The 24794-nt window shown below is 42.0% G+C and overlaps 1 protein-coding gene across 1 annotated transcript in view; it reads right to left on the bottom strand.

Moving 5' to 3' along the window:
- FGGY (FGGY carbohydrate kinase domain containing) overlaps window positions 1–24794 on the bottom strand; it is a 179559-nt gene that overhangs the window by 140718 nt on the left and 14047 nt on the right. The window lies entirely within an intron of this gene.

The raw sequence follows: 24794 nt of genomic DNA, 5'->3' as shown, positions 1-24794 counted from the left end.
TGTCCAAGCCCGTCTGAAGAGGCCCCAGGGGGCCACCAAGGGTTTCTCCACATACCCTCCTCATCTTCCACGTCAGGAAATCTTTGAACAAAAATCTCTTTTGAAACGTTTCCAGAATTTTCCCACTTCGGCCCAGGCAGAAATACTGCGAGAGCAACCTTGCTCAGGGAAAGATGAGTGTTGTCTCGTGGTCAGAGCTCAGGGTTAGCGGTCAGGGGCTGTGGGTTCTCATTCCAGCTTGGCCACTGAATCATTTTGAACCCTTCGCTAGTCACTTCGTATTAGTACCAGTTAGTAATTTTCCGTCGGAATGATTTCTGACAGAAAGCAGCACTTTACAAAACTGGAACCTTTGTGAAAATTGACTTTCCGTTGGGGATACCTTGCATCTAGGCAGGGAGGGAAAGGACGTTAGACCCAAACTGCAATATTCATCGCTTCCTTGTGTTAGTCCAAATGTTTTGCTTTTGAATTGATTGTTTAAAAACAAATACCACCCTCCTGGCTGTAACTCCGAGTCAGCTCACTGCGCCGTGGGAGTTTGTGCTCTCATGCTCTGCTTCGCGCCCCGGGAGGTCTGCACCTCCTGTAGCGGGATGCAAATGTCTCTGTCCTGAGCTGTGCACATCACGGTCTGAGTCAGACCAGTCCCGGCATGCGGGACCTGGCCCTTGGGAAAAATTAGCAGCAGCAAGGACTGGTCTGACTGGGGGAGTGGGCCATGCAAAGAAAGTATAAAGTGCATGGACACAAGCTGTTTCACGTTAGTTCAGTGATCCAAAACGAAGTGCTGTGACTGTGGATATACCAAAATGTTTTGTGCAACTGAGAAGCAGTAAAATGAAACCGGGGAAAAGGACACAAGGGTTCCTCTACCATCCCTGACAGTCAAATCCTGTAAACTCTTCCATAAACACACTGAGCTCCAGTTTATAGTTCTGGCTTTTCACCCCCCAACTATCTTCCTTCTTTACTGTTTTGCTCCAGAATCCCATTCCTCTGTTCATTAAAAATAATTTTTGTGATTTCTGTGTATTCATAGCTGGCTGACACTTTCTTTTAATATAAATAGCACTTGTTCTCCTCCTACAGTGTATTTATACACACCACTTAAATCCCTTCTTAGCCCTTGTTTTGCGAAGTTATGTATTAACCATTTACATTTTCTTTCATAGCAGCAAGGTTTGGACTACCTAATAATCTTTCTCTGCACTTGTTTCAGTCAGAATTTGTATTTTCTAAACATGAGTGATCACAGCCCAACATCACATATAATGTTCAAAGTGATGTCTTGCTGGTGACTTGCACAGTGGCAATAATAATTTCCTATGCATGCTTTTAGTTACAGACAGGGATCAACACTGCCTTTTTTACATCTATATCACACTAGTATCTCAGTTTATCCAGGTCTTTTTCATCTCCAATTTACAGGGAAAAAATATATATGGGGGAAAAAAAATAAAAAATATATATTTTTGAAATACATAACATTCCCTTAATACATTTCTACTTTCATTACACTTCTCTTGCCCTCGCATGGTTTCATTCCAAGTGGGGTGACAAATGAAAATATTTTCAAGAACAGTTACAGGACCTCCACTCACCAAAAATCAGTCCTGGAAATGCTATTTTTTAAATGAAAGAATCAAACACCCCCATGACCATATGAGACTTAATCCATTACTCCTTTGAAATATTCTGAAAGCTAAGGGTTAAGAGGTGTTATATTAGTGCAGAATAATGATGATTAATTTTTGTTTCATATCAAATGCAGGAGGGGTAGATTTGTGTGCAGAGTATCTCCTACAACTTCAAAATCTATGTGTAAACCTGAAAATGTGATGTGGGTTTACGTACCTTAAGTGAAGCACAAGACCATTGTAGTTTTGCTTCAGTTCTTACTGCTTTATACAATCTTCCCAGATTTTGGACGGAGTCACTTAAAATGTATCCTTTTACCTTTTCATTTGAGAGTAACTAATGAAAATTCCCTTTTAAATGTGCTTTCTGTGAGACAGGAATGTTCTTTTTTTCGTGATTACCCAAAGCCCGTATTTCAAGCTACAGCTTCAGGTAGCGTAAATCAGCCTTGCTCTGATATGGCCTGCAGTCCTCTCAACCAGCATTGCAGAACAATTTAGTGTTTATAGATGACAGTTGGCATCTTTGAAATATTCTCTTTTACAGAACTAGACTAGATGTGACACTTGCTGGAGAAGAAATCTTGCATAAATCTGTCTGAAAAGACTCACTTAATCATATTACTTCACTAGCAGTGGTAACCTTTGGAGGCCAAAGTCCAGACAGGTTGAGAAATGGCACATGAGTACATAAAGGTGACAATTCCATTAACTGCAATCAAAGAGGGAGGTGAATGGTGAGATAAAGACAAATGACTTACTCTACAAAGAAAAGAAAATATGTGTGTGAAGGGGAAAGATACAGAACGAATGTTTTCCAGCCTTGTCAAGGAAATAAAGATCCAGTCCCACTCCATTGGGATCAACACAAAAACATCTCTCTGCCTCCCCGAATGCAGGATTTGGCCCAGGATCCCAGCCTGCTGGAGAGTGTTAGTGCAACCTGTCATGTCAGGAGCACACGTGCACAAGTGAGATGTCCCAGGAGAAAACTATACGCAGAAAGCCTTACTGAATTGCCCACCAAAGCCGTGCTGGAAATGCTAACGCTAGACTAGTTTTGAAGTCAACAAAATCTTTTGCAAAAATAAGTGGGAAGAACGTTGGCATTTCCGAATGATTCAGAATTCTCAAGTGTTCCAGCCACAATCTTTCAGTCCAACTGAGTGCACCCCAGAGGATGAACAGGAACTGGTTTGGGAGTTTCTTTTGGGCCCCAAATCAGAAAGCGTGGGTACGTGTTGATAACTGAAACTAACGCCACAAGAAAATAAAAGTTCTTCGGCCGGTTCAGTGCCAAATTTCAGCACAGATGAAAGAGAGATTGGTGGGATGTATCCTCACCCCATATCCGTCACTGAGGTCAAAGATGGCATAGACAGCACTGCTAAGACAAGTTCACATTACCCAAGTTTTTTTAGAGGAGGAGGGACCTTAAAGGGAGTACCATGCTGGCTACAGAGTTGCTTTGCTACACTGGAAATAAAGCCCCAAGCAGATCTATCTGTTATCTTGTATCTATCTGTTATCTTTCTAAATTTATGTCAAAAAGGAAAAAATATAAAATCCAGCTATATATATAATTACTTTCTCTTTTTCAATTTTCGCACTTACATATAGTGTTTTCAGGAATGTCTCTGCAGAAATCCTCATCTACAACCAATGCATTTAGCAAAACAAAACAAGCAGATAAGCAAATTGTTTTACTCATAGCAGCAGAGCTGTAAAAGAACTGGATATTTGAGCATTCAAAAATTCTGCTTACTTAGGTATTTATTAACATAACAATTGAAGGGAAGGAAAGATTTATAAAGGATCATGTAGCATGTGCTTGCTTCGGCGGTTTTAACAAGCACCTAAAGTAGTTTTCAATCTCATTTAAAGCAGGATAATACTGGTGTAGGAAACCAAAGCTGGGAAATCCTTGGGATGAAATGCTTACTGAACTATCATGTCAGGACTGTTCATTCACACAGGGAAACAGGGAAGTAAAAAGCAGCTCAATCATATGTAATGATAAGGGATTTTTGAGTGGAAACCTAAACTCTGAAGAGTGTATAATAGGAAAAAAAGGAAATTTCCTTTGGGGGACTTTTTCTGGTTTTAACAGAGATGTTAAGTTACCCTTAGACACTAGAGCAGCCAAAAAGGAAAATCCCTGCTTTACACAGCTCTAAATATAACTAGCAAAATAATTCAGATTTCATCAATCTGTGACTCATTTGCTTAAGCTTTGGGTAGCTCACCTTTTAATACAAAAGTCAGAAGCCGATATAAACAAGCATACAAGATTTCACGCTCCACCAAAATTCCAGTGTCTTGTCTAGGGCCGGTTCCTGCCTGCCCTCCTGGCTGGCTACCAACATCCTTTATTCTCAAGGGAGCCAGCCTTCCAAAAAACTGCTTGGCACTTGAGTCGGTGCTGCTCTGTTTTCCTAATGCTGACTGCAGGCAGGATGTTTTCAGACTCTGGTACCCAACAGTCAGGCATTCCAGGGAGCTCGGGGATTTTTCTTTTGGAACTGTACTGCCAATGCCATAAGAATAAGTGGGGCTCTGTGATACCGTGTGGTCCTGATGGGAAGATGGGATGACTTTATTGCTTGTGTAGGGATGCACAAAGGGAAAATGCACATGCCACTTTTGTAAACTCTCCTTCTGCGGTGTGAATGCTGATAATTCTGGCTTTAAGTCATGTTTTCATCAACTGGCTCCCCTCTGGGAAGACTGCCAGATCGCCGCATATTAGGCAAAGAGAAGCTCCCCTTCCAAGTGCTCGGCCAGAAAGGAAGCCCACTGCTGCAGTGTGGCAGAGGGGATGCTCAACAGTCTTTGCACACATTTGTTGCTGTAACCACTCATGGTGCCAGCACGTGAAAATGTCCTCTTTGCTCCCAGGTCTGTGCACACATACAACTTCTGCACATCCCTTTACACTCCTTAAATATCAGAAAGATGACTTTATCATTAGCATTTATAGCCAAGTATTTCCGAAGACCACTGATGGCAGGGCCAGCTACAACTGTGCAGCCTGTGCCTCGTGGGACAGAAGCCAGCCAGCAGGTGAGGGCAGGCAGGTTGAAATTTGGGGCCAGCACCCTGACCGACCCCTTGCTGCCCAGGAGCCGACGTACGGCCCTGCTCTGGCTGGGAGGCTGCTTCGTCGGAGCCGTCTTCCCTCCTAACCCCATGGCAAGATCCAGATGTGCAAAATCGTGAAACCACAATGTGTTGAGCTGGAAACGAATTTCACAAGCCGAGCTGCGAGAATCAGTTGAGCTCCTTACATTTCACAATACCGTACATCTCATGAAAAGCAACTAGCAGAGGTTAAATATTTTTCTGCAACGTCCTCTCAAGACTTTTGAATTAGTTTATGTGAAGTCGTTCCTTACAGAGGTGATCTATCATACAGCGATGCCAAAATCCAGGCAGCATGGAGAGGGGCAGAAAAAGGCTCTAACCCTCCGAGCAGCACGTCTTGTCTGCTTCCGTGGCTGGGACTTTCTACAAAAGGCAGATCCTGTTCTGCCCTTTGAATTCAGACGCTCGTGAACACAGCCATGGAAGTCAAAGTACCATCAGCATCTGCTCATTTGTAAAAAACATCATTGTCCGCTCTCCAAGGATAAGACTGTTAACTGGAACCTGTACTTCCCAGATTATAAACAATATGCTGCCTTTCTCCTAAACTCATTGCAAAATGTACAAATGACAATCTAAAGCCAGTGCTGTCATCTTTTAAAATCTGAAATTCAACAGGGGCTCATTCAAGTACATAAAAAGAAGTTTGCAGGGTCATTTAGCCACCTGCAAATCATACACAAATAAACTAAAGAGCACTAGAAACAGGAATAAAATCCCCATATATGTAGCTAGTTCCTATGCAGTTACATTTTCATGCTCTGTACACAACCCAAAACAAATTGTCTGTTTATAATTAAAACATGATACCGATTCCAAAAGTGTTGCCCCCAGGGAGATAATTTTATACCAAAGGGCAGATTCAGCCCTGGTGCAGTATTTCTGATTTTCATGGAATTACACCATTAAAGAATTTTGCCCCACATCTTGCCCACACTGATGTAATTCAACTTCTAAGGGACAGTGATGGGTTTCCTCCAAACTCAGGCCAAGTTTCTGGAATAAGGAAAGTCTGTGAGAGATTCAGCTGGGGGGATGTTTTAGTCTGGGATCTAGGGACATTCACATAGTAGAAAACGTCATAGGATTTATATTGCACTTCTTGGGTGTCAGAATTTCTTGCGTTTTCTTCTTTTCTTACAGATTCCTTGTCAGTAGGTAGTCACATCGAAACAAATTAAAAAAAAAAAAAAAAAAAAAAAAAAAGTAATGAAACAATTAGAGGCAGCTGTGAGTAGAAAGACATTTGGGGATCTTGTTAATTCTGCTTCATTTTTGCTACATAAATCTGTTTTCTAAACTTAATGCATTGCCTGAGCTTCTAATATATGGTAACAGAGCGTCTACACCACTCAGAACTCTAGAAAAAGATATAAAATGTTAATTCTCCAACATTTCATGTGACTTCAAATATTTGGGGCATGATTGATCTCACGCTTGTCATAGTGCTTCGGATTTGTGCTTTGCCTGACACAGAAATCAGAATGCACACACTGACGCTCTCACTGACGTTGAAAACTTCTGACTTCTGTGCAGAATCAGTGAAAAAGAGCTGGAACACTTCCCTCCTCTGGGGGCTAACCTGCTCTTCCCTGAAATCATGCAGCTTCATAGGTCACGGCCCAGAAAACAGGAGTTTCCCCAGCAGTTCCTGTCAGTCCTGCGTGTACCGGGCACCGTGACAGGGGGGCTGCAAACGCTGGAAATGGGATGCTGTCAGGGGACTGGGGGAGACGACTGCATTCTCTCTGCAATTGTCTGAGCTGCCAAAACAGTGAGGCAGATGCCCAGATTCTTGCTTAAGGCTTCCTGGGAAAATCAACAGTTTTGAAACCATATCAGAACCAAAACTTCAGAAAAATTACTCAAGCTGGAGTAAGAAAAAGATGGTAAACATAACAGAGCCATCAAAGGTACCCTTTAAATTTCTCATTCTCATTCTTAACATAACCTGACAAGTGGTGTTCAGGAGGCATTTGTGTGATGCTGTTATTAAAGTGCTTTAACGTGTGGTCAGCCCCGAAGTGGTCAGGCCGTTGGACTTGATGATCTTTGCAGGTCCCTTCCTACTGAACTATTCTAATTCTAAAATCTTTGTACAGAAGTTAAAAAAGTTTTTGGCACACAAGACAGTTGCTATTCAGAGCTCCTTCCAGGGCAAAGCACAAGCAACAGAGGGAAACTGCTTTAAGCATTCTTTAAAAATCACAGTACTACATCACCGTGGGTAACCTTTGGATTTTACAGGTTTTCTTTCTGAAGCAATGATAAAACCGTCAGAGCTGTATTCAACTTTTCAAATCATTGACCTGTCTGAAAAACTGAAAGTGAAATAAAAAGCAAGGCAGAACAAAAATCAGAAGTACTGTACGTTCTTGCCATTTCTGCCAGCCACAGCAATGAAGTGTTGCGATGAAGCGAGATAAACATCTGAGGAAGGAAATAAATTGTAGCTCTAGTCTTATTTTAGGCTATTTGATGTCTGATTGTTTTCAAAAGCAGGAGGACGAGGCTGCTTGTGTAACTCCACCCTCCCGAAGAATCGCCAGGATCGTTGTTTATGAGCGTGATCGACGCCGCACCAGCCTCCTCACCTACCGCATGTCGCAATCGTGGAAATACCACGGGATGTTTTAATCCACGGGATGTTTTAATCCGTGTCTCCTTCCTGTCGTCACCTGGTGTGCTGAAACGAACATCTTGGGAGACACAGGACTGAGGAATTAGGATGGCAGATAATTATCTCATGGGATGCGTTTCCCTTGGCCACAGGGTGAGAAGCTGGGAAGCAAGCCCACGTGCGGGGCACAGCGCCAGCGCAATGGGCACACTGCTGAGAGCGCAGGGGCCTGTACAGATCCCCCCAAGGTGGTGACAGCATTTTGGGAGGGTGGCCAGGGGTCAGAGCACCTCTATACGAGCTCGTTAATCCATCCTGATACACATTCAAATCTGGAAAATGATTGCTGGCAGAAAGAGGCATAAATATCCCATCTTCCTATCAATCTGGAAGGAGGATAATTCAATGCTAAACTGTCCGTACCTTTTTTAATCTACTGACACAATCAGTAGATCTCTTCTGTTTTCTTCAAAGGGAATGATACTTTAACTCTGTCCACTCATTCGTGTATTCTACTGTTATAACTCTTTTTTCAAAAAAAAAATAAATAAATAAATAAATAAAAATGAAGTAAACTGAAGAATTGGGGAAGGAAATTAAGCTTTTACTGAATTAATCAAGTTTTTCAGAGCAGGAGCTCATCATTTTAATCTTCTATTACAATCTGATTGGCTAGTGCCATGCTTCAAGTTTACTCAGTATTTTTTCCACAATTTATTTTTAAATTGCGGCTGAATATTTTAAATAGTAGCTAAAAACTTAATCTAAAGCTAATTTGTGTGCATTTTTTGCCTTAAAAAAAAATAGCCATCCAGGGGTTACTCACTCAGCACCAACCTTTAGGAGGTCAGCTTGATATGGAAGGAAAAGTGTCTGTTACTGTTGCTTTGCTTTAGTATGGTAGCAAAGGGAAAGCCCCTTTAAAAGAAAGACCTCCAGGGCTGAGACTTCAGCTGCTCCACCTTGAGCTCGAGAACTACTTTTCCAAGCTGCTGCCTGTATCGGGCTTCCAACCAAAACTGAGCGAATGCAAAGGAGGAAGCACGACGTACAACAGGCTTAAATATATAGAGGCTTGGAGGTTTTTGGAACATCAAACCCTTCACAGTACAAAATATTTGCAATTTGGTATTGCAAGCATTTCCTTTCCCACTGGAAGATTAATTTATCATAGAGGAATATATTGTGCTCAGACGGTATTGCAAGCCGGTGGTGTTCTTGCTGCATTAACTTGTTCTCAACCAGGAGAAAATTAAAGTGTAACCCGTGGTGAGGGCTGTCTGAAATTGCTCCCTCTTACATCAAGCCCCTATATATTCAGGGAACCAACGCAGAGGCTCCGAGCAAGGCTAAGGATCTCAGTGGTATCTTTGGCCTTTTAATTACAGCCTTTTCAAGGTAATCCATATCTTAGCAGTGGCCCAGAGCGTTGTATCTCCATTTGTAACCTGTTGCAGTATTTATTCCATATAACCTTGCAGCAGCACCCCAGAGCCAGTGACCAGAGGCTCACCAACTGCACCTCCTCCTAGCACAGCTTCCAGCAATGCCTCCCGGCCACTGGCAGCTTGTTTAGCATGCAAAAACCCACACTGGCTCTTGGGGTTGAGTAACCATGCTCTTCTTCCATCCCCGTCCTTAATATTGGGTAAGAGGAAGCTAGGGGATGAAACAAGCCATCAGATTTTGTTTCTAAGGCCCCGAATTTGTAAGCTGTAGTTGTACGGGGGTATCTGCTCTTTGACAACACTTCCCATATTGTGTTTCAGCCAGGAAGATGGATGTACCTTACTTAAAGTGAGTCATTCACTGAACCTAGGCCAAACTCTGAAGCAAATCTGGGCCAGTTTATTGCCTCAGGAGGAAACCTGGTTTTTGCATGAATTAGATGTGAAAATAAGCAGAGCCTGACTGACATCTTCTCCGAATTCCAACTGCAAGGGTAAAACCCAGCGGGCATCAGCCTCAGGCATGACAAAAATGAGGAGGGGAAAATGAGGCTTCCTGTCTCCCCTCCAAGAACCAGAGACACACATGTTACTCAGAACTTGGAATAAATTGTTAATTATTTATACACTAATTAACCGATGTTTATAGAATGTCTTACATATGTAAATTGCTGTAAATACGCTTACATTTTTCTCGCAGTCTCCAATTAAATGAACTTTCATTCTGGAGCAAAACAATTCCATACCAACTTGTTTCACCAGTTCTTTAGCCAGGCACTTCCTACAGCTTTGCAGCTAATGGTCCCAGCTGAAGCTGCTCTATTGTATTTCCCTACAGAAATTTCTGTGCTGGTTTGTAGCTGCTTTAATTCCATCACAGATCACATTCTGTTTAATGATAATTTGATTTTGCATTGCAAGACCCAGATGTACATTAGGAGGTCACAACCTTTCCATTTATCTCTTAAAGTAACTATTTTTTCCCCAAGTTCCATCAGGTTAAAACAGTTAGCAATTTTTCTCCTTGAAGTGTCCCTTCAGCTTGGCCAAGATATATAATAGATCAGTGTAGCTACGAATGCATTACAACATTAGTCATCAATTAGTTTTAAACCATCACTGTAATATATCATTTATCTAGCTTGCTGTAGCACTATTGTGAACATTTAATTTTTTAAAGGCATCTTGATTTTTTAACCTGACGGCTGCATCCCCCTTTTGTCTCCTGTGCAGACATCTCCTCTAGGAACAATAAAAATGAGATTTGTTTGACCTGCACTCAGGGTTCGTTTAAGCGAGATGGATTTTAATTGCTCTGCCTAGTCTACCAGACAGCTTTTATGTAATATTCCAGACATTTACGCACTGTCTTTTCCCTTGCTGTAAGCAGGTGTGTGCGCCCACAAATGCCTGTAAAGCAGCTCTTACTATTCATTTCACATCTCTGACGATCCTCTGGGAAATTGCTTACTCTGAGGTATCATTGGCATCAAATTAAGGGCCTCGGTCATTGCAACTTCTTTTTTCCTAAGGCTGTTTTCTTTTGTCTTTGAGATTGAACTTTTGGGTGGCTAATTCTCCAAGGACTTTGCTGAGGACTGTGTTCCTTGTGCTTGCGCTGTCGTCACACAGCACAGGTGACTCACCTCTGCCTCTCCTGGCAGTGAGAACACACACAGAGCCTTACCCCCCAAAATCCACATCGTCCTTCAACCATTTGCAATGCATTTGACTTACATTTATGGCTTGAAAGAGTTTGGAGTGCAAGATAACCAAGGCGGAGAGAAGCAAGTCTCTGCCATAGATATTCAGTATCTTGAAGGATCTCTAACTTCAATTAGTAAGTCACGCGAGCCACTTATCACAGCGTTGACTCAGGGCCCGAAACACCCTGACTCCTCTGCCAGCTCAGAGAGGAGGCAAGATGAGCTCACATTTGCCCACGATTTGCTGAACCTTATTTGCTCCAGCTGCTCCAGCAGGGAGAGGAGAACCTCATGTAGGGAGTTCTCTCCCTGCTGACTCTCCTCTTCCACGGGTGATACAATCTGAAGATGATGTCCTCTGTCTTTCCTCTTCCCATTCCTAAAAAGGAAGATTTGGCTGTCCTGGGAGTTACCAAATCAGCACAAAAAAATGGGCCTCCTAAGCAGTTATTTGTGCCTGCAGCTGGTTCTGGTCTAGTCTCTGTTGGACACACACATGTACTCAATTCCCCTTTGTGCTGGATGCCTATTAAAAGCACAAATCTGCAAGTGAGGAGGGTCTCTTTTACCATGTCAATGGAAGTGAAATACGTAAATCTCCTGCATGCTAAGGGAGAATGTGTGTTTTAAATGCTTGGGAGAACAGCTGTGAAAAAGAATAAGCGGTTTGTATTATGCTGCACAGTGTCACTGATCCAACATGCTAAGCTGATCCTCATGTAGCACATTGTGCTTACTCCGTCCTTGCGTTACACTGCCTACTGCTTCCATGTGTGGGCAACTGGAAATGCACAGCATTTCAGACAGCACGGAAATAAAAATGGGGCAAAACCAGCTTCTTCTGCCACAATAGGACTGTCATGGTTCACAGTAGCAAGGAAAAACTGGATTGGAAAGAACGATTCCAGCTAGAGCCCTGTGCAGTGAAACCCGCTCCAGTTGGGTTGGAGTGAGGCTGTTGCATGATGATAGGTGAATCACAAAACATTTCAATAAAATGAAGGGTTCTGTGGGAGACTGTGAAGTGAAATCCCACTTCCTTTCCTTAGCACCGAAAGCCAGAGAACAACATCAGAGCACAGGGTACAACCTGCACAGCTCAAGGGATCCATCTTACACCTATCTGAGCCAGCTCCTGAGGCCCAAAACTGCACAATTTCCCTCCAAAGAACAGAAGAAGCAGAACATTAGATGTTGATTATGTCATCAATAGGAGAAATTCAGCTGCTACATACACTGAGAGAAATCTTAAAATACTTTAACATGATATAGAAACTACAAACAGAGCAATGACATCAGGAGAGAGACGGGAGGTCCAATGCACTTAATTTGAATATGGATACGCAATTCTTTAACTTCATCTTATGGTTTTCTTCCTAGGGCTTGCATATCCATCAACAACACACCGTATTATTCACTTCTCTGACAGAAGCACTGAAAATCAGAAACCATGTATTTAATACCAAACAAAATCAGAAGTAAGGCCTGGTTTCAATGCTGGAATACAGATTTGTAACCTCTGAGGACCAGGCGCAGCAGAGGTGGAGCATTCAACAGCTGTAATGTGCACCCAGGAGTCACATTTGTTCAAAAAAAAAGTCACATTACTTAGATTAATTGGATGTGTCCAGCTCATCCCAAGTCCACTTAAGCCTTGGCAAACTTCTAGCTCGGAGGCTTAACAAAAGTATTAATACAAGTATTCCTTTATATTATCACATTTACATAACAACTCCCACCTTTGCAGCCTAATACTTATTCTTTGGAACATGGAGAACTATTGACTCATAACTGGATGGGGGTGCCAAAACCTCCCAAATTTAGAGATGTTTGGAACAAGAGAGTTTAGTTCAGGCCCATCCGCAACAGCAAATTAAACACAAGTCATCATCTGTGTGAGTGACATTTTCAGCATGTCCAGAGCCTGGCATGAGCTGACATTCCTTCTCCCAGTAAGATTTACGGAATTTGCACATTGAGAAGTATTGAGGTAAACCATGGTCCAAGGGCCAAGTGCATAAATTAGACCTGTCCCCTCCCTTCAGTACATTGCACATATACACACTGTAGGTTGGCTAACTATGCTTTTGGCAACTTGAGCAAGTTTCTGTGAGTGTGTGTTAACAGAAGGGGAGTTTGTGTCATACTCATGCATTTACATTTTCTTTTCGAAGACTTTGTTGCAGGGAATGTGTTGCACATCATCTTTCTCTCCATTCACATCAGATACTAGATTAAACAGAAAAAAAAAAAAAAGCGTATTATTAGAAGTTTTGGCACATTTTGCTCTTTCAGAGCACAAATTATGTCACTTGTAGATCAGATTGGTTTAAATTAGGCAGGTCAATTTAAGCTCAGCAAGAAGTGCCGGGTTAGCATCCTCAGGGACTGAGGTCCTCTCCTGATACACAGAATAAGTCCAGATCAAGCAGTGTCAAGTGAAGCTTCATGCACAACTCTTCTTCCGTAGAAGACAGATATATTTTCTCAAGAAAACCAAGTGTTTATCTGTTTCTCGAGCCCTCTGCTTATACAGCAAACCAAAATGACCAGTTGGCACGCTGGAGAGGGGACTGACACTACCAAACTTGTCCTTTAAATGCTGTCAAGTTTTTTCTATGAGCTGCATCTTTGCAGTAGTCCATGTACCTGTGAAATATCTGAATCACTGTCTTCCATGTGTCAAAATGATGCCATTTCTGGGCTGTTCCATCTTCCTCCCACAGATCTACCACACTTTAGGTAAATTACATGGCCTAAAAACCCAAATATGGGTTGCAGCTCTGACTGGGTCTTGGTGACTTCTAAAAACATAATGTGGTGAATGCCAGTAGGAAACCCACACATTACCCTGAAGGGATGCAGTTTACACTCCAGGCGTTCAGCTTTCAAACTGGATTATCTGTGGCAAAGCTTTTCTCTATGACCTGAAGAACCAGGAGAAGTATTTTTAATTGAAGGCTGAAAGCCTCACATAATCAGATGACATGGGAACTAAGACTTTCTGAAAAATGGAAGACACTGAATGATTTTGGATTAAATCAGAAAAGAACTAAATGCTGTTCCTAAGTCTCCTCCTGAAAATGAATTTCCAGCAAATTCATCCTCCTTCTAAGCCTCCCAATCAGCTCAAGCCCTTTTCTTGCAAAATTTCTTCATGTCCCATCTTCCAGACTGTCTGATATATCTCCTTGATATATCAGATATATCCCACTCAACTCTTTGCAGAAAGCCTTTCCTTAGGTCCGTGGCATTCCAGCACCGTGGCGTTCCTTGGTGTCCCTTTGAGCAGCTGGAGGATGTGCTGCTTCAAACGATCTGCTGGGGCTCTTCCCACCACATCTTCAGCCCCTTCCAGTGTCTCCTGTGCAGAGTGAGGGAGATGGGCAGCACAAGCCATTGCAGAGTGCCTGACAATACTGGGCAGAGGATCAGAGATCAGTTTCTTCCCTTAAATCCCATGTTCACCTCTCACCAAGAAGAACAGTTGCTCTAGAAATGAGATCCAGAAATTAGCTCATTCCAGAAATAAGTGTCAGGAAAGGTTTCCGTCCTCCCGGTTCTATCTAAAATTATGTCCAGGAAAACACATTGATTGCTAGGGGATGCCTTTGGGAGTTGGCAGAGCCTAATGAAGGGCAGCAGGGAGGAAATCCTGCGTGCCTGTCTGCCAGAGCATTCTGTCCTCTCCTTCTGGCATTGGATGTTCAGCCCTGGTGCAGAAGTAGCCACAGGAGGGGAGGTGGATTCACCTGAAGAGGGAACAAAAGTGATGGCAAATAAAGCAGGCTGTCAGACCCCAGCTAGCACATGGGACCAGAGTCCCACAGCACCACTGCCTCTTACAGCAATTCTCTCCTAGTCTTTGCCCTCCCGATTTCACCTTATCAACAGAAAGAGGTTTGCTGCTTCACAGTCCCTTCCCTCCTCTGCAATTAGGACTGCACATCATTAATAGCCTCCAAATACAAGCCTGAATACAATTCCCAGACACACGGCCCTGGAGACTCTTTCCAGCATGCATCACATTTTAAAAGAAGTGCTTTCTCTGAAGCCATTCCGTCCTTTTCCCAGTAACAGAACAGCCTGGTAGCAACCACAGCAAACTCACGGTAGGAAAAACAGCATTAGAGGAGCATTCAACGTTCACAGTAATCTCCTTTACTACAGTTTAGCAGAAGTGTAGCTGGAATGGCCTGAGTATAAAAACCAGTCCTTTGAGCAGAGCAGAAACTGCTGCCACAAAATTATGCAAATTCCAGACCCGTTTCTGTAAATGAACATTGTCCAAGGGAGAACATACAGAGAGCAGTCATACGGTCCAGCCTGAAGGGCTGTCAGGAAATTCAGGGTTTAGTCCCAGCTCCGGACGCAGACAGGTACTTTGGCTCACTCTGCTTCCACATCTCCAGACCAAAACAATGATAATAAAAATCACAATGAAAGCAATTGAAAAATATTTGCCTAATTATTTAGCATGTGTTTGCATGCTTTTGGAATGTTAAACAGGAGGCTACACAACCTACAATCTCAGGACAGATAGGGAGGTAGAAAGTGGGGAGGAGAACAGGAACAAAACCTAAAGCATGTAGTCATAAATTCAGTTCTGTAGGGAAACAGAAGCTGAAATGCTTATTTAAGAAAGGCTTAGTATGCAAAGACTCAAAGCCTGCTGGAAAAAGTCAGGGAGTTCATACCAGGAACATGGGCTGTGACGCAAAAGGAAGCATGGAAATTGTGGGAGAAGCAGATCCTCGGGTGGACAGGGCTGGAAATACCGGTCGAGCTGAGGGCAGGTACCATGACAGGTGTACAAAGGATGATGATGAAGAACGCATTTTCGGTTTGAACGGTGATGAAGCATGAGTCCTGCTGACTAAGAGTGAAACAGCACAGACGGCGACTGTTAGATTCTGCTGCTCCAGGGCAAGACGCGGCGGCCGGCACCTCAACCCAGGCAGCACCGCCTTGGAAATAACGCAACCGCTGCGAGCATTATCTGCGGATCTCAGCTGCCAAAGCCGTGCTGGGAGCCAGGCACCCGCCTCAAGAAGACGTTGCCCCACGACTCTTTGACATGGCACATTTGCCAGCAGGTTCAACCAGAAATTCACTGAGCCGTGCGTCCAAGTCAATAGGACAAAGCCACGCAGGAACACCCGTGAGTCACCCGGCGCAGGAGTGGCACCACCTGCCCAGAGCCGAGCCCATCCCGGAGCCTCTCCCTTGGCACCCAGTGAGGGTCTGCCCTAGATCAAGTTCTCCATCTGAAATATCAAATCCCTCCTCATCTGGGACAAATTTACTGCTTTGATCTTTAGACCCCCCCCTCTTCTGTGGACATGCCAGATGAGGTTTCCTAAACACTCAGACGTCCGTGGAGACAGAAATATCGACAGGAATCAGTGCAGAGACATGTCACCTTGGCAAATTTAACTTAATTCGTCCCCTTTGTGCTTTGGCAACTTTCACCTGAAGCTGGTTGTATGATTTGTCGTACCAAATTAAGTATGATTCAAGAACAAAAATAATATGGAGCTGAAGAGGAACTGAGGTTTTCATACTCAGTGAAGTAATATAATAATCACCTATCAAGAGGGAAATACATGATAGATGCCTCTGGCAGTAAAATTCTTAAGAGCATCATGAGGTACGGGTTACAAGAGAAAAGACAAAGACATAAAGAAGTACAGATTAATTCAGTCATGGCAGAACAGCAAGAAAAGCAGCTGGTTCTGATATTCATATTGACAAAACTCTGGCTGGCCATCAAATACACCCTTCCCACCCAGAAATAATTTGGACTTGAAGGGAGCATAAACATCCCTTATCATTGTATATCGTTAATTACCAATTCTACTGGGTGTCCAAATGCCGGAACATTAGTATCTGAATTCCAATATGACGTGGTCCTAATCATCTGAAAGTAACTACACTCTCTGCCCCATGGTATACTGCGTACGGTTCATGTAGGGAGAAGCATGACCTGCCATATGGAAAATATCAGTCAGAATAAAATATTTGTATCTTACGTTAAGAGTCATTCACAGTCTCCCACTAGTGTTTGCCATAAAACCAAGAAAAAGGGAGATTGTTTAAGCACTGTCTAACTCAGAGGCTGGGAATGGATGTCCATCTAGTTTTGCTGCAGTCTGCTGTAGTCTTTTTTAATGCAACACACGCATTTAGCAGTCTGCAAATTCCATGGGTGATTTCAGTAAAAGTGGGAGGTTATGCTACCAAAGGAGAACATGAGCCAGAGATGTTCTATTATCCACATCCTATTAAAGGTCAGAGAGAGCTCTTACCTCAGTGCTATAAGGTGACCAGAAACTTAATTGAAAATATACAAAAAGGTCATTAATAAAGGTTATTAATAAGGAGATGAAGCCATAGTAAATTTAACAGAGCTCAGAGAAGGACTTTTTCTAGAAAGAAAAGGTTATGTAGATAGATAGATAGGCCTTTAATTAAGGTGTATTGCTGGGTTAAGTGTAAATTTTCCAAGCAAGCAAGAAGGTAGAAAACTGGTAATTGCTTTCAATTTATATTATAAAAATCAGTCATATTCATTTTGCTTCCTCTGACAGCTTTACTCAATTCTAAGCTTCATTCACTTAATTGGAAGGGAGATTTCTTGGAGTAAAAACACAAGGAATTGAAGAAAGAGACAGACAGATTGCAAGAACTGAATGAACAGCACTTTAAATGAAATCATTTAAACCCCGTGTCCAAGATTCTCAATAGATTCATGTTTGCTGTCCTCAAGGGATATTTATTATCAAAGCTGAGTAGGAAAAGATTGGAAATTATATCAGAAATGGTCTTATTGAAAATTGAATCTGAAGAACTCCCCATTTCTATCACTACAATAAATTGTCCACGTCTCAAAATTAGCATAGACTAGAAACTCAAACACTTCTCTCACAGAGGCCTCTTGCAACAATGGTACAACTCAATCAAGTATTACCAAGAGGTACTCATGCGTAAAAACTATATTTGCTTCAAACATATTCTTCTCTTTCATTTGTTCACAGCCAGGAGTTATAGAAAGGAGTATATTCAAAGAGAGCATTGTTGTAAGTATTCATACAACACTTTTTGCATAAATTGGCCTCAGAAAAGATGTCTTACAAATGCGATGAGTCTTTGTGGGTTTGGGAGTTATCCAGTTACTGATAAGGAAACAATACCTGGTGACTTAAGTGGCGAGTAACAAGCGGTGATGATAAGAACTAGCATTTATAGTCTTGGAGAATAATCTACAAGTAATTCACAGCACTAAGTAAACTGACAGAATCACTTGCTGACTACTTCTGAATAGTAAACCTACATCTCTTTTGCAGGTAAATTGCCTTTAAAAAGCAGATTAAACTGGGCAGGGGGGGGTATTTAATTTTTCAGTATGAATATTCACACAGCCTCAGTGGTATCCAGAGCACTGCCAGCCCTCCTTCCCCTGACAGTCTTGCACAGGACAGCTGTCTCCACATTTACTGTTAATGGATAAGAGAGAGAATTCTGTAATTATGATCAACCAAGGTACGCTGAAATTTAATCTTCTAATGCATAAATCAGAGTGAGTGCATCAGGAATACTCCTGGCTTGGACGGTGTGGTGTGCTCTGCTACAGACAAATGCGTTGCCAGTGCAGTGCAGGTCTTACTGGGATCCATAAACAACCACTTGAAAAGGACCCACAGCAGAAAGAGGATGGTTAAAGTGGGGAAGGCTGAAGCAAGACTATGGTAAGTGGTACAGAGCTAAATCTCTCCCTGTCAGAAGACTGATGATGTTAAAGAAATTACTCCATAGATGGTTTTGGTCTACCATCTTTGGCTTCTAGAGGGAAGTGACACGGGATATTACTCCATCATTAGATGGAAAGAGGTGGTTAAAAAAATCCTAATGCTACTCATTTAGGAAATATAAAATAATCATTTTTTGAAAATATTTAGTACTTTAAGTATTCAAAGTGGTGAGCAAGCCTTAACTAATGAAATATCAAGGTGAAAGTAAAACCTCAGATTCTAGGTTGCTAATGGAAACAGAATAATGGATTATCTTTAAACAATGCAAGGCTAAAAGAAAACACCAAAACATTCCTATGTTAACATGAAAGGAATGAGATCTCTATACATGAAGCACATTAAAGCTAGCAACAATAAATTTTTATCTGTCAGCAGGAAGCGAAGATAGCTCTCCAGAAAGCACACGGAGGATTAGGGAGAGAAGTAGACAATCGACAGTGAAGCAGAGAAAAAGCTGGGAACATAACTATAAAGTGCTTGAGGAAATCCCTAAATCCACTGGTATTAAAGCATTTACAATGACTTTTCAATTTTGTGGCCAATCTCACTATCAGCAGAGCTCTGTCATCTATGTCAGTGGATCAGTTCTTAATGTCAGTAAGTTAAAAAAGCTTTAGAGAGGTTTGAAGTTATGCCATGAAATGCACTTACAGGGGTTTGCTGAGGAAGATACAGGTAATAGCTACTAGTGGGCCTTAGCCGTGAACACAGAAACAAGTTAAAGAAAGCTAAGACACTGTGAACCCGAAGCATTTCGGGTGCTCTGTAGCTATCAGGCGCTTACAGAGCTGAGTGATTCCTGCTGCAGCCGTGAGGCTTGGCCCGGCCTCTGCCAACTGCTTGTGGAACTACGTGGGGAACTGCATCACTGAAACAGCACAGCTCTGAAAACCCCACATGAAAATCAGAGAGGGGGTATCTGTTTTCGTGAGGTCAGATTACTTCTCTAATCTAATTTACAGCACGGCTCCACAAGCAGTCGCACAGGCCCCAAGAGGAGGCGGTAACCTGCAGCGTGAGGGCAGAACTGTACTTCTAAGAGAAGAAATAACGTTGTAATGGGGCCTTACTGCTCTGCTTTTGTTTTCAGTACATGCAAAATAAGCTGCCTTCAGGAAAAGAGAAGTAAGCTGACTTCCTTTATCCAAGGGTAAAAGCGAGCATCCAGGCAATTATCATGGACCTGCTGAAATGTCGTGTCTTCACATCCTACTGTACTCATCTCAGTAGCTCTGAGAAGGACAGAGCAAGCACATCAATTTGGCACTAAAAAGCGGTTCTGATAAACCTCCACATTCGCTAAGAATTAAGCCCTAAAAAGAACTTCTCTGGGATCTGAAATAGAGCAAGATGTGAAAGACTGGCAAAAGCTGAAGATATATAATGGAAACTCCCCTTGCTTTCAGTAGGGAGAGTAGATAATGTGTAAGAAGGAGGGGAAGGGTCTGTGTTATTTCAAGGAAAAAATATCCAGGGTTCTTGTCCAGCCAGACAGATATAGCTATTCTGAACTGCAAGTACCCCACAACTCCCTCTGTATGAGCTTCTGCTTCTGCCAGCAAACTGAGAGACCTTACACCACATCGCTGTTGTGCAGTGACTCTAAAAGGCTGCAGCATTCACAGCAAAATGCAGCTGGTAAGATCAGCTTCCTCACTCCCTCTTTCACTTAATCCTTTTGCTTGTCCACATGTTTTGAAGCAAACCTGAAGCTCTGCATCCCAACACTCAGCCAGACACAGGGAAGTCCTGCCCAGCCATCACGTCCAGTCCCCATGTCACAACATCCTTCACCCATCCCCTCCCCTGCTACCTCCAGTGTATCTTTGTACCTTTTTGTTTGGATCTTTCTCTTTCAGTCTTAAATCTCTATTTTTAATCTGTGTGCAAAGTCTTTACGCACACGGGGTGGCACCTTATTCTCTGAAAAACTCCTTTCCTTCATGAAGCAGAAGTCATCCAATTAGCCAACCTGCTGCATTTCTATTTAGAGAGGGACAAACTCATTGCTCTCTAAGTAGTTCCTTGAGCACAGGGACAAAATAAATCCACTTCCCACTCTGCCTGTTCTACGTGAACTCTCTGACACAAGGGTTGTGTTTGTGTTTCTCTCATAAGGGACATTAAAAGGATCCCTCTACCTTTAATTGGCCAGATTTTTTATATATATGAATATATATATACATATACATGCATATATTATATTATATTTTCACAAAATCTATAACAAGTTTTATTATGTTATGTTTTGACCTCAACTTCCCAGTCAAATTTGGTTAATTCAGCCAAAAACTTTAAATGTTACTAGAAAGGGAATAATAGACTGCCATGCACATACTGTTGACGAGTCTTGTTTCTTTGGAAAACCTGGCTAAATGATCCTAGCAGCACTTACCTTTTTTGAGGACAGTCTTCATAAACAAATATAAGATGTTGAAATATCTAACCCTTCTGCTGTCGTTGCATGTTAAGCATTGTTTTTAGAGAAAACTGTGCATACTAACTAAAGCAAAACAAAAAGAAAATTTGGCAAAGAACAAAACAGCATCAAAGTACTGCTGCCTAAAAAAATGATACAACCCATCAAAAGCTTGTTTTTTGTTTTTTGTTTTTTTTTTACCATGACAAATCTTTTTTCTGTGATTGTCTAATATTTTGTTTGGTTGGTGGATTAATTTCTCATTCAATAAGTTACAATATATCATGCATGTTTTTTTTACCAGTCCTGTTCATAAAACAACGGTTTTCCAGATTTCTCATTCTGATATAAGAAAAATAAGTTTCCAAAATCAAGTATTATGCAACAATAAGCAAATAATGTAGCACATTTTTGCAATATGGCAATAAATTAAAAAATCTGGACTTTGTTAGGGCCCATCCCAAAGCCCTGTAATGTCTGTGGAAAGACTTCAATCAGATTTGATCAGCCCTCATAAATACAACTATTAGTTCAGACCGAAATGTTGATAGTGCAACTTGGGGCTTTACTTAACCTTTTCACAAACAAGCGTCAGCAACATCAATGAGACTTACGCATGTACAGGCGTGGGCAAAAAGCAAGCACACTGTCGACATCAAGTCACCAGCTTACATAGCAAATGCTGTCCCTAGGTGAAATATCCAGCAAGCTGTCAGTTGTCCCAATTGATTTTCTTCCCAAATAACAATTTGCAAGTACCAGGACACAAAACATCACTGAACGATACTGTAGGAGGAAGAGGCCGAAATGCAGGCTGAGGCCTCAGGGCAGATCCAACCTTTCCCCTTTCTGTCTACCTGTGACAATCCCTTCTCTTTTCAGATCTGGGCTTTACTCCAGAATTGTGCATTCATCAGTCTTCTGGAGAAAAAAATAAAAATAAAATAAAATAAATAAAATAAAAAAGGAACACCTACACTGTCCCCTAAGCCCTTCCATTTTGGTCTGCCTCAACCCTTATTACCCTGACTGTGTTTCATCTTCATTACTCTTTCTCCTAGGATCAGACAGGGGATGAGTGTGGCCATCAGAAAAGAACCTTAAAACAGCCTTTGTCTTTACAGTCCACAAGCAGTTTATGAAAAGGAGGTCGTTCCAAATACAACTCTTAAATATGCATATATATATAAAATCTGCTTCTTAAACTTCTAGCCATATTACCATTGGAATGATATGAAACTGAAAGCAGGAGTGTTTTACACAGTCACAACCATGCTAAAAGGCACAGCACGTAAGTGTTCGTATGCTCTCATGGACAATACATAGGGTTGGAGTCCAGAAGCCTGAGCTCATCCTGCCACTGACATCCAGCTCAACCCTGGGCAAATTATACAGCTTGATCCTAGACCTACTGAAGTCATTGGCAAAGGTCCTTTTGACGTAACAGTACAGGATCAGGTCCTGCATCTCCGCTGCTTTCGTTGCAAGGTGTCTCCAGGGTGAAAGTGTGCAAAGTGTTTCAAAGATTTAAAGTACTACAGTTGTCATCCTGCAATTCTTATTCATGCCTGCTAATTTTTACTTGTGGGAGTAGACCCATTGGCTCCACAGTTGTCACTATTTGTAACGTTTCTAGTATTATTCATAACACATCTAGTTTTCTGGCATGTTTTTATTAACTTTAAAAGCAGAACATTTTTAGCATCACATTTTATAAGTTGGATAGATGCATGATATAATTAACCAAAGAAATGTCACAAGAAACACAAAGGAAATATTCTTCTTATTACATTCAATATTTAATTGCCCAGTTACTATCAAGTCAAACCTTCTACGGTTCGGAGAGTTGTCACAGATCAGTTCTGTTGTTTCATATTTTTTTTTTGGTGAGGTTAGATGCCTCCTTTTTTCCCACCCCAAAAGAGTGGCAGTGAGCTAAAAGCTGCTACAAGCAACACCTATAAAGGAAAATAAAGTTACTAAGACACTGTGAGTGCATGGGTATGTCTGGAACAAGGCTAAATGAAAAACTGCTAGCATCCACAGGACAGTTGCTCTGTCCCACATCTGTGTATCTGTCCATGCCAGTATGACCATTTCCACAAGCATCCTCACAACCTGGTTGATTATGTGCGGTTTTGGCCATTTCCATCATTATTTTCATACATTCATGGGCCTTGCAAACAGTGTTCTCTTTTATTAAATATGGTCTCTGCACATGGCAATGTGTTAGTGCTAGTCTTTATCTTACCTAACTTTAGCTGTCTAACATCAATCAGCAATCATTGTATTTTGTAGAGCATTAGGAAGTGGTACAAGGAAGCAACATCAAAGGGCGATCCACCTCACCCCAGAAGAACTAACACCGACGGGATGAGTCACCATCCCAGTCCCCATTGACAAGAGATCAAGAGTTGGGTGGCTTCCTTCGTCTGAAGGCTTAGCTTCAGATGGCTTAAGTTAGGTGAAATGAATCCCACTCAGATTTGTATTCAATATCAAACCCTGCTGCTTCCCACAACCTAAATTATTTTAGTCATCAGGTGCCTTACTCACTGCCTTTTGCTGTTTTATTAAGGAGCTGACTTATGGAGTAAAAATCCTTTCCTACAAAATTAAGGGAAAATGCTTCTTGTGTTTTTAGCTGTGCTTCTGTTGGCCAAGTACTTCCTGCAGGATGGAGAAGTGTGGGTGTGGTGAACTCTCTGTGCGTAAGAGATGCCAATGATGCTGAAGCCAGAGTAGGAGATAATTTTCAAAAGCTGCCTGGCAAGCAGTTGGTCAACCAGGAGAGCTCAGAACTGGCTGGCTTTGCAGACAGATCCATGTTGGTTGGTAGACTTGAAATCAGCACTTTCCAGAGGGCATAATGGAAGCAGATCTCCTGACCCTGTGGGACTCCAGCAGCAGCTGGGGGTGTCTGATTGCCACACAGCCCTCCCGAAAACCTGAGTGTTGCATTTAAGGACGCAGCTAATGGAACTCCTGGTGACTCAGCATGAGTCAGCCCAATTAAGAACTGAATCAGGCTCTCCAAATATTCCCATGAAGCTCTTCCTCTGAAGACTTCAAAGTGCATTACGAAGATTCAAAGTGCTAACGAGTAGGATAATCCAATGATGGTATCAATTCCGGCGTGACGCACCCAGCACGTGACCGTGGATAAGCCCATTTAGAGGCTGCCTTTTAACAGATATGTGGAAATCACAAATATTTAGAGATTCGGATTGAAATGTAATAAAGATTACCTCTTAAAGATCTTCTCTGTAGAATCCTATAAACGTGTTGTAAAATTTTACAGAAAGATCATTCCTCTAACTGTTGTGCTCTGGGGGCTTTCCTATAATAAATACCTGTGCTGCTACATTTTGGAACACAAACTGAGCTTTGCTGCTCAGTCAGATCTGTTGTCTGAATCATGTAGCCCTAAATTCAAGATTTTGCCATCAAACTCCTGCTTGTTTGATGAGAAAATAGGTAAGAGGCAAAGCTGAACAGAGCCACATTACACGTTTTATGTTTGTTGATGGAGCTACAGAATACAGGCATTAATATCACAGAGTAGCTGTAGAGTTGTAGGACTCATCTGGTTCTTTCTGAGGACAACAATGAAACCACACACTGGTTTCATTTGGGTGAAGGTGCTGACTGTGTTCTCAGAAAATAATACTGGGCCAGCCCTACAGAATAACAAACAGTTTTTGAAAGCAGTGATTGTAGGAAGAGCTGAGCACATTCAGCAGCATCACTGCTGCAGGCACAACGAACATGTTGGGGGCCTAAAACTGAACCCACTGAAAACAACCGGAAAAGAAAGTATGTCTGCCCTACATATTGTGCTGATAAAGGATATAAGACATCATACTGTAATACCTGGGGAACACCACAAACACTTGTCCAACATCTAGACAGCACAAGATACGCTTAACCCACCCTAGCTGTACAACGGTGTACCAAAAGTTGGAGTGGCAGCAGCATCTTGGTCTAGTGATAATGGATTTAGATC

This window comes from Aythya marila (assembly GCF_965140915.1).
Source record: "Aythya marila genome assembly, chromosome: 8".
Classification (NCBI taxonomy): domain Eukaryota; kingdom Metazoa; phylum Chordata; class Aves; order Anseriformes; family Anatidae; genus Aythya; species Aythya marila.
This window is presented reverse-complemented; position numbering and strand designations above follow the sequence as displayed.